The sequence below is a fragment of the Sphaerodactylus townsendi genome, linkage group LG05 (genome assembly GCF_021028975.2).
Source record: "Sphaerodactylus townsendi isolate TG3544 linkage group LG05, MPM_Stown_v2.3, whole genome shotgun sequence".
Classification (NCBI taxonomy): Eukaryota; Metazoa; Chordata; class Lepidosauria; order Squamata; family Sphaerodactylidae; genus Sphaerodactylus; species Sphaerodactylus townsendi.
The window spans coordinates 111,926,760-111,942,722 of record NC_059429.1 but is presented as its reverse complement, the minus strand read 5'-3'; the positions used below and the strand labels follow the sequence as shown (position 1 = coordinate 111,942,722).

The 15,963-nt window shown below is 42.5% G+C and overlaps 1 protein-coding gene across 4 annotated transcripts in view; it reads right to left on the bottom strand.

Annotated features, from left to right (window-relative positions):
* Positions 1 to 15,963, bottom strand: part of EYA2 (EYA transcriptional coactivator and phosphatase 2) — a 162,953-nt gene that overhangs the window by 68,022 nt on the left and 78,968 nt on the right. The window lies entirely within an intron of this gene.

Below are 15,963 nucleotides of genomic sequence, written 5' to 3'. Positions count from 1 at the left end.
TCCTAAAGAGCATCATATGTAGTGTGTATATATCCTTAGTAACCCTTTCACGTTCTTAGGCACCTTTCTTCAAACAAAAGAATCTCAGAGCAAAAACTGATTTCATGTTGATTTGGCTATTTTTAGTGGACTACATTCTACCTTGAACTTGAAAAAAAACACTATCATTGAACTAAAAGGCTGAAAATATTGTGCTCAAAATGCATTTAGGCAAACCTTTTCCCCATGTGTATCTATTTCAGGGGTCTGCAACCTGTGGCTCTCCAGATGTTCATGGGCTACAATTTCCATCAGTCCCTGCCAGCATGGCCAATTGGCCATGGCCAATTGGCCATGCTGGCAGGGGTTGATGGGATTTGTAGTCCATGAACATCTGGAGAGTCACAGGTTGCAGACCCCGATCTATTTGGATCGCTCCAACAAGACGTACAGGATTTACAAGGCTATCAGATGAGCTCAACAGTAAACATGTGGAATAAAATGCAGGAGCGGAGTCTTATTTGTATACTTTATTATAAAACTGAAGCTTCTGCAAGCTGCCTTGAGTGCTTGGAATTTGGGACAAAGGGCATTATGGGAACTGTTGTTGGAGGAGAAGGCTAGAACCCCCAGGCAACATCTTTTTTGATTCAGAAAAGGTCTATGCCAGATAACCTGCTCATGACATCTTGCATATTAAAACATAACAAAATCATGATGAAAGTTAACCATTAAAAGTCCAGCATTAAAAACCCACCCAGGGCATAAAAACAGCACAAATCATTGAACAGTTCAAAATGTGCCTCATAACAGGCTAAAAACAGACCGTAAAATGTTAAAAGTGTTAAATGTTAATTAAAAATGAGGGTACGAAGAAGTGGCAAACAGCTCCATCCAACATGCTTCCAAGCATACTGGGCATAAATGGTGCCCAGGGGCATAACCGCCTTCCTTCGCCCCCTGGCTCCCCATGCCCCACTTACGGGAGCCAGCTGGGAGGCAGGGGGAAGGCAGGCCTTGGTGGAGGGCAGAAGCCAGCCTGCAGGGAGGCCTGGTCCGTGGGACACTGTGACAGGCGACCCAGGTGGGAACTGCCGCTACCCTCTGCAGAGAGGGCCCCTGCCCCCTGCTGGCTGGCTCCTGCTCTCCCCAGGGCCTGGAGAGGGCAGAAGCTGGCCTGGAAAGAGTCCAGGAGGGCGGGACGCCACAGCAGGCAGCCCAGGCGGGCGCCACCCCCCGGGCTTTCTGCAAGCCGGCTCCTGCTCTCCCCAGATACCCAGTCCCTATGAGATGAAACAGCATGCGCCCATGTCCCCATTAGCGGTACGCCACTGCTTCCAAGTATTCAACACTTCTCCTCCAATGGGGTTATAAAATATGTAGTCAGATACAGGTACATGGGTGTTGAACATATCCTGGTACAGGAGAAAGATACTAGGCAAGTTTGCAGTAGTGAGCATTGAGGCAGAAACTCTGCCTGTAAATTTCAAATCTTTCCGGAAACATGGTTGACATGCTTTTATAAGCATGAACACTAGAACATTTAAGAATAAGTAATCGATTTCTTCAATTTCCATTTCACCACATGTGCAGATTCCAGTCAATAATGCTTTTCCTTTTTACTACATCATGGGCGATGTGCATAAACCCTTGGACTATATTTCCTTTCTGTCCTAATTCAGGCTTCATTCCCATGAAATCCAATGAGAAAGGAATTTTCAACACCAAAAAACCCCACCAAACCTGGCAATACTGCTCATTTTCAAGAAAGCCTGCATTGCTGAGAGCCTAAAAATAAGGTAGTAAAGTCACCTTGTGAAAGAGTTACTGTGCCAAACCTGTAGTTGGAGAATAAGACCTTGGAAAAGTGAGCATGCTGAGGCAAGTTTAAATATTTTTCATTTGTTTCAGTATTTCATGTGTATGTTACACACTAAGTATTTTTTCAAAAAATTATACGGGTGCCAGTAAAGTTTGAGCAACTGCCAGTAATTAAAACATTTTCCAACTGGCAAGTCCGGTTGCTACACAGGCAAGCTGCTGCACATACAACCCACAGGAGGGTGTTCCAAAGTCAATGCTTTCCTTTCCAGTACCAACATCTACTGAAACAAGCAAGTATTGCAAAACGTGTAGGGCTTCTTTCTTTTCTTTGACAAAGACTGAAACAATGCAAGAGCATTTGTCATAGTTATCATGCTCTTAAAATACTTGGCGACAGCTATTTAGAAGTCTGTCCAATTTACGGGTGTCAGACTCACATAGCAATTTTGCCACTATGCAGCTCTGTTAGGCATATAGACTGGGGATGAATTCTGCAAACCTTAAAAAGCAGACTTCTAGAACAGGAATACCATATCTCGTTGGGCCAAGCAAAGAAATCATGCTCACCCCTTTCTGACGGAATAGTACCAGAACAGGGGCACATAGCCAAATATCTTGAACTATTAACTGAACCCCAACAGAGATGGATTATTACAAGGGCCAGATGCAATACTTTCCCCTCGGCCATTACAAAGGGTCGCTACCTATCTATCCCTCTCCAGGATCGGGTCTGTCCACACTGTAAAAAACCAAGTGGAGACTCTTGCTCACATTATACTTGACTGTCCGAGATATGTGGGTATTAGGAATTTCTCTCCTGCGCGGGTCTTAGACAAATCTGAAAGAGACTCTGACAACTCTGTTGTGGAGCTTTTGTTAAATAACACAGAGGCCATGCTCTTGGAAAAAGTAGCAAAATTTATTTCACAAGTGACAGAATTTTCTAAGTAACGTCCAATGCTAGATCTGTCTGTGTTTTGAATGTACTTTTGATTTGTACTTCAGAAATGTCTGTAATGCTCTGGAGCCTATTTTAATATGCCTAATAAAGGTTGTTGTATTGTGACTGGGGATGATCCAGGTCCCTGAGTGTCATCTAGAAACCCAACTCACTTTGATTACTGGAAACAATATAGGGACTTCTATACATAGGATTGCCAATTTCAGGTTGGGAAATTCCTGAAGATTTGGGAGTCTGGGGATGGACCTCACTGGGGTATAACATGATAGTGCCGGCCCTCCAAAGTGGGAACTGATCTCTGTCACCTGGAGATAAGTTGTAAGTCTGGGAGGACTCCAGGTCCCACCTGGAGGTTGGCAATCCTGTCTGAACACCTTCAAACATACCCTTGCAGATGTAAGGGCATAACATTTAATTCCAAAATAAAAACCAGAGTTGGAGGAATAGCGTTCGCTGAGCTCCACAGCAACGTTTTGGATTTGCAGAGCTTGACAGAATATACATGCAGCATAATCCTTGCAAAGTGCATCAGTTTCAGTGGGCTGACTGGAGGTACTGTGCACAAGATTGCATTGATAGTCTTGACTGTAGGCAGTGGAAAGAAGAAGGTCTCATTCCTAGTTTCCATGATCCCCAACAGATCCTTTGCTGTCTGCTAGTATTGGTGTGAGTTGCTAGAATCCAAGGCTAACAAGGGGAGGAAAATCTTGCCTTCGTAAAGCTACAGGATTTGTGGCTTCTCATTATGCATCAAAACTCAATCTATCAATTGCCTAATGCCACCCAGTAGTTTGCTTCCATCACATGGAAGGTTCTGAACTCTTGCAGAATCTCATGTGATGGCTTAAAATGGTTTTATTTTGTAACCCAAGTGACTACTCACCTGCACACCTCATTGAATGCAACAAGTCTTCTCTATATTTAACGGAGGAAGTTCAAACATGCGTTCAAACACAACTCGTTTCTTGTTGCACGATTAGCCACGGCTGAATGTGTGAGCAATGAAAAGCACCAGTGTTTAGAGTTGGCACCAGGAGCTACGGAAAAAGTCACTTGATGCTGTAATCCATGAATGAGGAACATGCATCGGTGAACTGTTTCTCTTTAATGGAAGAGTCGTACACTGCGCTTTCTGGAAGGTTAAGTACATAATGATATTTTTATACAGAGAAACCACTGGGCCACCAAACACGGCCTAATGAGGCTCTTCGGAGATCTTTTGCTGCATTTCTACCAGACATTCCTTTAATAGGAGATGTCAAAGTCACAACTTGGAACATTTTCCAAGCAAACCACATGCTCTGCCACCAAGCCATGTCCCATCCATCAAATTGTGGCTTCTTGGTTTGGTTTCACATTAAAGCTTTTGAGCAATTCAAATATCAGAATCAATGTTAATCCATTGCAGTGAAAGCACCACATCAAGAAAAGTGTGCAAATTTGTGGATTTGAATTTCATAATATGCGGCTATTGACGCAAATGCCCATTATAAAGGGTTTTCACAGTATCTCAATGCTTGATAGGCAACCATTGCTGGTCATAACTATCTTCTCCAAGATGAAACTATGAGAACAAGAGGTTAAGGGCTCCACAAAATTACCTCATACTAACAATACCCCAGTGGTTCTGTCATGTTCAAAATCCAGCAGGGTAGCCTGCATTGACCGAACATGGAAGAAGATAAAATGTTATGTGGTTGTCATACAAAGATACTTCAAGTTGAGTAACAGACCTGCAAAACCAGAAAATAACTGAACCCATATGCAGAGCTTGTCATATTGCTTAACTCTCTGCCCTTTGGCATAGAGTTCTTTTCTAATAATTCTTGGCATGCATTCCCACTTCAGAGAGCCTGAAAACTGCTGTAAAGAGCACCTACTAAAAAAAATCTAGAAGGAACTGATGTGTTTGCTGGAGCCCAGTTATAACACGAGGGAGCCAAAACACATTTCTACATTAATGTCTATTGAATCCTTCTTTTTTTTTTAAAAAAAAAGTGCCCTCCTCAAGCAGAATCACTTTCAAGCTACTTGTTTAAGTACCAGTGAAAACTTGAAAAGTCTTGTTCATAAGCACTTCTCACAAAGCTGCTTTTTTTAATTTCAAAATTTCTGCCACCTTAAGTGGCTGGTTCCAATGCAAAAATTAAACTACTGAGTTTCTTTTCCATTGTTGTGTGACTTCTCCCCCACAGCTCTTTTGGCATGAGCTGAAACATTTTTCTTGACTTAGTTCTTTTAACTTGTCGCTTCAAAAAAAAATTTAAGACTAGGGTAATTGATTTTTGTACCTTCAGAACTTGTTTACTCCATCAGCAGCAGTATGGGGACCAGTATGGTATATCACATACGCCATTCTTTTCTCATGGGTTATATTATTATTTATATTACTTAGCTGTAAAGGTGTTACTGATATGGAACACATATTCTCAACTTACAGCCCTATGCGCACTGTGGTCTATTCAAAGCCAAGGTTACATTATCGTCAGGTCAGATTCTTGATTGCGCGCACACACATCTTCCCTGTTCTAGAACTCATTGCACGGCAGATGAGAGAATCCACATGGTTTCCAAATGCCAGAAAAATCCAACTTTTCCCTTGCCTTCGCAAGGAAAGCAAAACAGATGGTATGCGCTACTCCCTCTTTGGGTTTTCTCACTCCTCTCTTATATATCTATCTATTTATTTATTTATATAGAATATTTATATCCTGTCCTCCCCAACCAAAGTCAGGCTCTTTGCCTTCCCCCACCATAGTTCCACCATTTGAGATAGTTCGGAAGGGCTTCTTTTGTTTTTCTAACAAGTCTAAAGGTCAGTCGATGCAGCAAAGGACTGTGCCAATGAAGCAAATCAGAAGTTATTTTAAAAAAGCAAAAAGTCAGCAAACAAACCAACAAAAGAAAAAAAGTGGCCAAGAGACATCAAGTCAAACTGAGGCCCCTTCTGCACACGCAAAATAATGTGTTTTCAAACCACTTTCACAACATAAGAACATAAGAACATAAGAACAAGCCAGCTGGATCAGACCAGAGTCCATCTAGTCCAGCTCTCTGCTACTCGCAGTGGCCCACCAGGTGCCTTTGGGAGTTCACATGTAGGATGTGAAAGCAATGGCCTTCTGCGGCTGTTGCTCCCGAGCACCTGGACTGTTAAGGCATTGGCAATCTCAGATCAAAGAGGATCAAGATTGGTAGCCATAAATTGACTTCTCCTCCATAAATCTGTCCAAGCCCCTTTTAAAGCTATCCAGGTTAGTGGCCATCACCACCTCCTGTGGCAGCATATTCCAAACACCAATCACACGTTGCGTGAAGAAGTGTTTCCTTTGATTAGTTCTAATTCTTCCCCCCAGCATTTTCAATGAATGCCCCCTGGTTCTAGTATTGTGAGAAAGAGAGAAAAATTTCTCTCTGTCAACATTTTCTACCCCATGCATAATTTTATAGACTTCAATCATATCCCCCCTCAGACGTCTCCTCTCCAAACTAAAGAGTCCCAAACGCTGCAGCCTTTCCTCATAGGAAGGTGCTCCAGTCCCTCAATCATCCTCGTTGCCCTTCTCTGCACTTTTCTATCTCTTCAATATCCTTTTTGAGATGTGGTGACCAGAGACTGAACACAGTACTCCAAGTGCGGTCGCACCGCGTGCTTTATATAAGGCATGACAATCTTTGCAGTTTTATTATCAATTCCTTTCCTGATTATCCCCAGCATAGAGTTTGCCTTTTTCACAGCTGCCATACATTGAGTTGACATTCCCATGGAACTATCAATTAAGACGCCCAAATCCCTTTCCTGGTCTGTGACTGATAGCACTGACCCCTGTAGCGTGTATGTGAAGTTTGGATTTTTTTTGCCCCTATGTGCATCACTTTGCATTTTGCTACATTGAACTGCATTTGCCATTTCTTAGCCCACTCACCTAATTTATCAAGGTCCGCTTGGAGCTCCTCGCAATCCTTTGTGGTTCTCACCACCCTACATAATTTGGTATCATCTGCAAACTTGGCCACCACGCTACCCACCCCTACTTCCAGGTCATTTATGAATAGGTTAAAGAGCACTGGTCCCAATCCGGATCCTTGGGGGACACCACTCCCTACATCTCTCCATTGAGAGAATTTCCCATTTACACCCACTCTTTGCTTCCTGTTTCTCAACCAGTTTTTAATCCATAGGAGGACTTCCCCTCTTATTCCTTCATTGCTGAGTTTTCTCAATAGTCTCTGGTGAGGAACTTTGTCAAAAGCCTTTTGGAAATCCAAGTAGACAATGTCCACTGGTTCCCCCTTATCCACATGCCTATTTACATCCTCAAAGAACTCTAGTAAGTTTGTAAGACAGGATTTGCCTCTGCAAAAGCCATGCTGACTCTTTCTCAGCAGGTTTTGCTTTTGTACATGTTTTATAATTTTATCTTTAATGACAAATTCTACTAATTTACCAGGAACAGATGTCAAACTGACTGGCCTGTAATTTCCCGGGTCCCCCCTAGATCCTTTCTTAAAGATTGGTGTGACATTGGCCATCTTCCAGTCTTCAGGGATGGAGCCTGATTTCAAGGATAAGTTGCATATTAAAGTGAGAACATCAGCAATTTCATGCTTGAGCTCTTTAAGAACTCTTGGGTGAATGCAATCTGGGCCAGGAGATTTGGTAGCATTTAGTTTATCAATGGCTGCCAGAACTTCTTCCTTGTCTACCACTATCTTCGTTAGTTCCTCAGATTCGCCTCCTAAGAAGCTTGGTTCAGGTGCAGGAATTTTCCTCACCTCCTCTTGGGTGAAGACAGATGCAAAGAATTCATTCAGCTTCTCTGCAATCTCCCTGTCATCTTTTAGCACACCCTTTGTTCCTTTGTCATCTAACGGGCCTACCGCTTCCCTTGCTGGCTTCCTGCTTTTGATGTACTTGAAGAACTGTTTGTTGCTGGTTTTGATGTTCACAGCCATGCGTTCCTCATAATCCTTTTTTGCCTCCCTTACAGCTAACTTGCTTCTCTTTTGCCACCATTTGTGTTCTCTCTGGTATTCTTTATCAGTTAAGTTGGACTTCCATTTTCTAAAAGACATCTTTTTTCCCCTAATAATTTCCTCAACCTCTCTTGTTAACCATGGTGGCTTTCTTTTTGACTGGGCGCTGCCTTTCCTAACCTGTGGGACACATTCCAGTTGAGCTTTTAAAACTGTGTTTTTAAATAACCTCCAAGCATCTTGGACATTTTTGACTCTCTTGATTTTCCCTTTCAGCTTCCTGCGCACTATCCCCCTCATCTTTGAGAAATTTCCCTTTCTGAAGGCGAATGTAACTACATTAGTAGTTGCCACTTGTTCGCATGCCGAGATACTGAATCTGACAGCATTGTGGTCGCTGTTCCCTATCGGCTCAACAACACTGACTTCCGCACCAGGTCACTGGGTCCCACATAGAATTAGATCTAGGATCACCATCTCCCTGGTTGGTTCTACAACCATCTGCTCTAAGCCACAGTCATTTAGCATATCCAGGAATGTTCTCTCCTTACTATGACCTGAACATGCATTTTTCCAGTTTATATGGGGATAAGTTAAAATCGCCCATTACCACGACATATTTTGCTTTTGTTGGCCTCTCTAATTTTTTTTTCCATCTCAGAATCCTCTTGTGCGCTTTGGTCAGGGGGACGATAATATATTCCTAATGTTAAACTATGCTTCACCCCTGGTATTGATATCCACAGTGCTTCTGTAGAGGAATCAGCTCCCCCTGCATTGTCTATTTTATGTGACACTATGCTCTCTTTGATGTAGAGGGCCACCCCACCCCAATACGCCCTGTCCTATCCTTCCTGTAGAGCCTGTAACCTGGGATAACAGCATCCCACTGGTTCTCCTCATCCCACCATGTCTCTGTGATGCCCACTATATCAATGTCCTCCTTCAAAACTGTACTCCAGCTCCCCCATTTTAGGTCGAATGCTTCTACTATTAGCATAGAGACACTTGTATACTCTGTCTCTGTCCCTAACCTGGGATTTATGTGTTTTGCCCTCTAGCCTTTTGTAGACACTATCACTTATCACATTGCTATGTTCCTCACTTGTATGTGGTTGATTTAAAAAAACCTCCTTCTCTGTCTGCATCCCCATGGACTCTGTATTCCAAACCGAAGTCACCTCAGCTCCTGTCGGCTTTCCCCCAGGAATCAGTTTAAAAGCTGTTCTGCCACCTTTTTAATGTTGAGCGCCAGCAGCCTGGTTCCTCTTTGGTTAAGATGAAGCCCGTCCCTTTTGTACAGGCCTGCCTTATCCCAAAAGGTTCCCCAGTTCCTGACAAATCTGAAACCCTCTGCCTTGCACCACCTTCTCATCCACGCATTGAGACCCTGTATCCACGCATTGAGACCCTGTATCTCCGCTTGCCTAGCTCAACAGTTTGCAAGTGGATTTTGCTATTCTGCACAGTTTCAAAGAGCACTGAAAGCAGTTTGAAAGTGCATTATTCTGCATGTGCGGAATGAGTCTGAGTCTTGCTAATGTCGTTAAAGGGGACCTGGCATACTTCTTCATTCATCCTATATACTTGTTGTATTTTCTTTAAGAAACTACTTTCTACAGAAATGCCTTTGTCCCTTTCTGCCCCTGTAGAAAACACAAGGGAATGGAGAAAAATTGACACAATTGTAAAAAAAAATTCATTTCTTTGTCAGTATGTACCACAAAGGAGCAATATAAGTGCTAACTGGAATATCCTTTGTAAAATCATGAAGCCGTTCTCCCACTGTTTCTGCAGAGATGCTTGTGGCACACAACAGTTAAGCTGTGTTAGCAGAACACCATGAAAGGAAAAAAGCCAAAGTTGCATTGCTAATGACTGCTGATATCACCTATTTTTCTTCATGGTTTGCGCGAGTAGAGACAGTCCTTTCAAAGCTCCTGTGCAAGATCCATTATAAGTGTGAAAGCACTGATCCTGCGCGCAGGTACACAGTCCATCTGCCAAGCCTGTATCTCATATGAATAAGAACTTGTTTATTGCTCTTAATCCAGAGTGGTTTGCACACACCATGATATTTTTTAGCATAAACTATTCTATTAGCGATATTTTCTACAGATAACATCAGAAAGGTCCAGTTATGCATATGGACCAGTTCTGCTGACTGGACCCACATATTATAACCAAATTCTGCCAAATGGAAAATTATCCTTTTTAATCAAATCCTAGTGTAAAAAACATACAATGCTGCAAATTCATTTTTAATGAAACATCTGTTTTACTGATACAGATATACACTCACATATGTGTTTGTGTGCGTGTGTGCGTGTGTGCGTGCGTACTTGTGTTAGTTGTTATGTTTCTGGATTTCCTTTGCTGCAGCTGCCTGTTTGGAAGCCTTTCTCAGTAATTCAATTCTGCTAATGGAAATTAGTTCCTTTCCCATAATGTATTGATTCAAGGTTCTTGGTGTTTAAAGTGAAAGATGAATTTCACGTGTGAGAAGTTTTATGCATGTATCTTTCTCTGGGCTATCAGGTTTCAGCACACTTCAGTCCTGCCATATGTGTGAACAAGAGACAGCTGCTTGCTATAGACAAAAATCTTAAGGATTCCTTTTCCACATATGGAAAGCACTAAAGCTACTGCTTACTGTTCTCTAGCAGTATTGCAGCAAGTCAATTGACCAAGATGAGAGTGAATTTATATACAACTGATTCTTTTACTTCCAAACAGAAATATTTAAAGTCCACCCCATTAACTCCTCTTGCTACAGATAAGCCCCTCAACAGTTCCATCCACACAGAGGCGTAGGAAGGGGAACTGGAGCCCGGGGCAAAATGGCATCCAGACGTGTCTGCAGCATCAATTTTTAAACTTGTAATGTAGGTTTAACATGTTGTTGTTGCCCTGAGCCCTTTTGGGATGGGCAAGGTATAAAACTAAAATTAAAAATGAATTTAATTTTTTTAACAGCATACCCATGAGCCTTTGCTGAATATGCAAATTATCAATTATCATAATTTTGAAAATACTCACTATAACTTTAAAGATAGCCCAAAGGCAGGACTTGCCTGCTAAAAAACCACCTTTATTAACATATAGAGCCAGAGCTTCTGGAGCACTTGCACTTATGCTCAGCCTGGCAGGGGTGTGTGGCCTCATGGGGGGCCATTTGCGCCCCATGTGACCTACAGTGGTGGCGCCTGGGGCAAATGTCCCCGGATGTCCCCATGGTAGCTACGCCACCACATGGTAACAATGGTTACCACTTAATAGCTTGAATGTATCATAGTTAGCAGGTGATCGGCTACCATACTTTATATCTTCAACCAGTAATATGTAAGCCTATCATGTATTGGCCATCAGACAAAATTAAGTTTTAATTGTAAAGGCAAAAAAACCCTAGTAGGGCCTAAGCTCTCAAATCAAGGACAATTTAAAAAATGAACAGTTACAAGATTAAAATGTTGGCCTCTGAAACAGATATTAATCTTCTCCACAGTTTAAGACAGAGTTTAGACGTACAGGTGGTATCCTATCTTAGCCTGGAGGAAGCTCAGCCTAAGAAGCCTTACTCCACTTTCCAACTTCTTCCTTCAGCAGAAGAGTCCCTTAAGTCCCTTAAGTTGGAGGAAGGAGACTGCTGGAAGATGTCAAACCATTTAGTGGAGTGGTAGAACACAGGCTGTTGTTAGTTTGAGTTGGTCTGTACTTCCCCACCAATGCCTAGGCCTCCTGTCAAACTGATACCCCTACATATATTCAAACCTACTTCATTTATATCCCTGCCTTTTTCTCTGGTAGCCGACATTATCCTCTTCTCCTTTGCTTTATATTCACAACAACCCTGTGAAGTATGTCAGGCTGACATAGTGTATTGTGTCTGGCCCAAGGTCACATAGAAAAACTTTCAAGGTAGGGTATTTGAACTTGGGACTCTCAGTCCAACACTAACACACACATTCAAATATGTACATCACTAAGTACTCAATTACAATGAAGGCAGTTTCATGGCTGTGTTCACCAGTGCCCATGTTGTCACTACAGCTTTAAACAATGTCTCAGGCCCGGTTCACACATGCAATAGAATGATGTGGAATTGAAGTAAGGAGATGTAATGGAGCGGCCTACTTCAGATTGTATTCCAGCCCTGAATGCTTCTTTCCATAAATCCACAAACATAAGATTCCACCCATTTTCTCTGCTTTTCTCTGCTTAAATTTTATTTAATGTTTATTTGTGGGAAGCTTTTTAATAGAAAAGCATTGCAAAACGCAACCATCCATTAGAAGTCTGGAATGACAGAGTCTATTCGAGCACCTCAGTCCTCTGTCATGTCCTCCTCCTGCAGAGGTGAACTAGGCCGAAGCGCTTTTTTCCCTTCCTAAAAGCAGCCTATGAAGAAATAGGACTTATTGTTGACCGGCTTTTTCTCTCAACATTTTGTATTGCCCTTTCCTCACAGCTGGTTGTTTAAACGTCTTTTGAAACGAAGTAAATTTAGCATTCAGTGTTCTTGGAGGTACAAGGAAAAATGGGAATCATTTAAGAGGAACTGTAATTTATATTGTTAAAAACAATGGCCAGATCCATCCTGAGTGGAGGCCTCTCCTACCTCTAAATTCACTATGATACGAGGGACAGCTCTGCTGCAGCAGTCCAAAACTGAAACTAATGTAAACCAGCTGTGAGGGAGAACCTTTGGGAGATGAGGGACAACTAAATTTTCTACGGAGGTTTTAGTTTTATGATGTTAAAGCATCTCAGTGACAATTTACCAAATAGACCCTCCTTCACTGCTCAAGGCACAGCATCACATCCACATTTCTTGAGGAAGAACTGAAATGATGCCACTATTGTCGAAGGCTTTCATGGCCACAATCACAGGGATGTTGTGTTCTAGTAGCATTTTCTCCTGACATTTTGCCTGCATCTGTGGCTGGATCCTCAGAAGACGCCAGCTACAGATGCAGGAGAAACGTAAGGAGAAAATGCTACTAGAACATGGCCATACAGCCCGGAAACTACACAACACCTCAGCGATGCCACTAAGACTTATAAAGCAAGTTTCAGAGGCCAAATTCTCAAGGCGGTGGATGTGGAAGTATCAAAAGGTGTCCTGGAAAGCCATCCAATCATCACTGCTAATGTACTACTAATGTAACACTGGTACACATTATTCAGCATATATGAGTCAATTCATCAAAGTGGTGAACACAAGCCATAGGAAGCCTATTTTGGTGAATAGATGTTCCTTGGATAGGGATCTTGTCCTTCTCCTCCCGAAGCCAACTCTCTAGACATCTATTTGACATTATGTTTGTTAAAAGTTCAGGAAAAACTAAAGGAAGCCTTCATGTTGGAGTTAACCAAGAGCTTTTGAAGCATGCCTTGACCAGATAAGCTAGTACCTCAACGTTAACAAAGATAGTAGGGGCCTAATTCTAGGCCTGCTGACACATTTTTAAAAAACTGCCTTTTTATCCCACCTTTTATACAAGAACCGTATGGTAACACACACCATTCTCCCCAATTCTGTTTCATAACCACAACAAACCTGTGAGGCAAACTAGGTTGAGCAAGGGTGACTGGCTCATAGTTACCCAGAAACTTCATGGCTAAGAAATGACTTGAACATGGATCTTCACAACCTGATTCTGGTACCCCCTATTCTGCTGTGTGCGTCACTATCCTTAACACACCTCTTTCAAAAAGGACAACTGCAAAATCATTATGTTGAGAAAAAACACAGAGCATCATCCACTACAGAGGAGCAGCAGTGGCGTAGTGGTTAAGAGCAGGTGCATTCTAATCTGGAGGCACTCCCACACATGCCAGCTGGGTGACCTTAAGCTAGTCACAGCTTTTCGGAGATCTCTCAGCCCCACCAACCTCACAAGGCGTTTGTTGTGAGGGGGGAAGGGCAAGGAGATTGTAAGCCCCTTTGAGTCTCCTACAGGAGAGAAAGGGGGGATATGAATCCAAACTACTCCTCCTCCTCCTCTTCCTCTTCTTCCCTCTTCCAGTCACACATCAACCTCTACCAGCTGGTGGGCTATAAGCAGACAACAGCCACTGGAGGACATCAACAGATCAAATGGGCCCAGGTGACTTAAGTAAGCAAGCCACACCGCATGCTTGCTTAAAATCACAAAATCAAGGCTACATGCCTTTTTTTTTTAACCAGCGGCTGAGGCAAATGAATACAAAACTTTGAAGTGAACTCCAAATGGATTGTGAAATGTACACAGTATGGAGAATGCTACAGTTTTCATAGATATTCTGGTCTGTCACATCCAGATATTTTACTGGGTGGTCAAAAAGGCCGATGGGAATAAAGCAACCAAACCCTACAAAGCATTGCTGAAGCCATGCATGGGAAAAACTATTTCATTTAAGTGGGTTATTAAAGCCTACGCCAACTTTTCTCTTAAAAAAAAAAAAAGAATCCCTGCCCACCCTCTCAGGTGCACTAAGCGTGGGAAAGTTCTAAGAGCGCATTCCTCAGAGGCAGCCACGGAAGGAAAGGCCCATCATCCTATCCAGAGCTTTCACCACCACTTTGGAAAGGTAAATAAACCCCAGAGATGAAGAGCCGGTTAAGAAAAAAAGAACACCTCCCCTTTCCTTTCTTGAAAGGCTAAGAGAAACTTGTTTTTGATCGGAAAAGGAGCTGTGCGTTTCTGGATAGTGTTCTCAGCATAAAAGCTGCCTTGACTATAAGGACCAGTGAAACAACATTCAAGGAGCGCTCATAATCCCTTTGGGAGGGACAAAACTGACATGAAAAGCCTTATAGGTAGAAGTTGCTTTTAAATACATCTCACATATAACTTGCACGGTTTTAAGATACTGCTGAGCATATAGCATTTACTAATGCAGAAGTTGTTAGGGGTACACAAAGCAGACATATCCCCAAATTGGTTTTGGGGGGGGGGGTAGAGGGGAAGGTTTACATGGTAGGTTAGTGATTTTGAAAATTAAACAGACTGATGGTTGCAATTGTTTAAAAGGACTAGGAAATCCAGACACTGCTTGGGTCAAACAAAGGGTATGGGTAAAATTATATGAAAAACTGGCGGTAGCCGAAAAGAAAGGACATTTATACCAGGGAATTAAAAACTACCAGGCACAAACTACCAGGCACAAGAGCAGCTAATTCCTCTTGAACACATTTCAGTGAATGGTTTGTTCTGTCATAATCTTCCCACGTTTTGTAGATGAGTACACCACCATAGAGCATCAATACATTGTTAAATGTTCAACAGTACAACAGGGGAAAAGCAGTTCAGTGTAATATATTAGAAGGCAACGATGATTCTGTTCCCAGGTTTGTAAATTGTGGTTGCTGCTATGACTCCAGCACAGTGATATTGTAACTGCTTATTGGGGCACACATATATGCCAATGAACAGCCTGCCCTGCACCTCTATATATCCTGTAGCACAGCACCATGCATCCCTGATTCCCTGTCCCAATGCAGAGGTGGCTGACATGGCAAACAAAAAGTAGACCTGAACTATAGCTGCATACAAACAAATACACACCAAAGAATCATACAAACACCAAAAGTGCTCATTTTATTCATCGACTTAAGGCGCATCAACTCTGCTATGCAGTATTTGTGGCACTTAAATCTCATGATTAAGAAGTGCCCCCTCAAGAAATCCATCAGAGTTTTCAGATAAGACTCTGGAAGTGAAGAGAAAATGTTGAACTTTGGGCAAATGCAAATTTGGCATTGAAATCTGAAGCTTTCAGTCAAGAATACAGCTTTAGTACATTCTTGGAGGGATTCACTCAGAGCTCTAATGCTATAAACTGCAGTGTTATAATCCTATAATGACATAGGTCATTAAAGAGACCAGTGTGGTGCAGTGGTTAGAGTATCACACCGGGATCAGGGGCACACAGGTTCAAATGCTCTACCATGGAAGTCTGCTGGGTGAACCTGGGCCAGTCATTCTCTCTCAGTCTAGCCTACCTCACAGGGTTTTTGTGAAGATAAAACAGAGTAGAGGAGAATGATGTAAGCTTCTTTGGGTCCCCACTGGGGAGAGAGGTGGCATATCAATGAAGTAAGAGAGTCAGTGTGGCGTAGTGGTTAAGAGCAGGTGGATTCTAATCTGAAGAACAGGGTTTGATTCCCCACACCTCCACCAGAGTGGCAGAGGCTTATTTGGTGAACCAGATGTGTTTCTGCATTCCTGCTGGGTGAC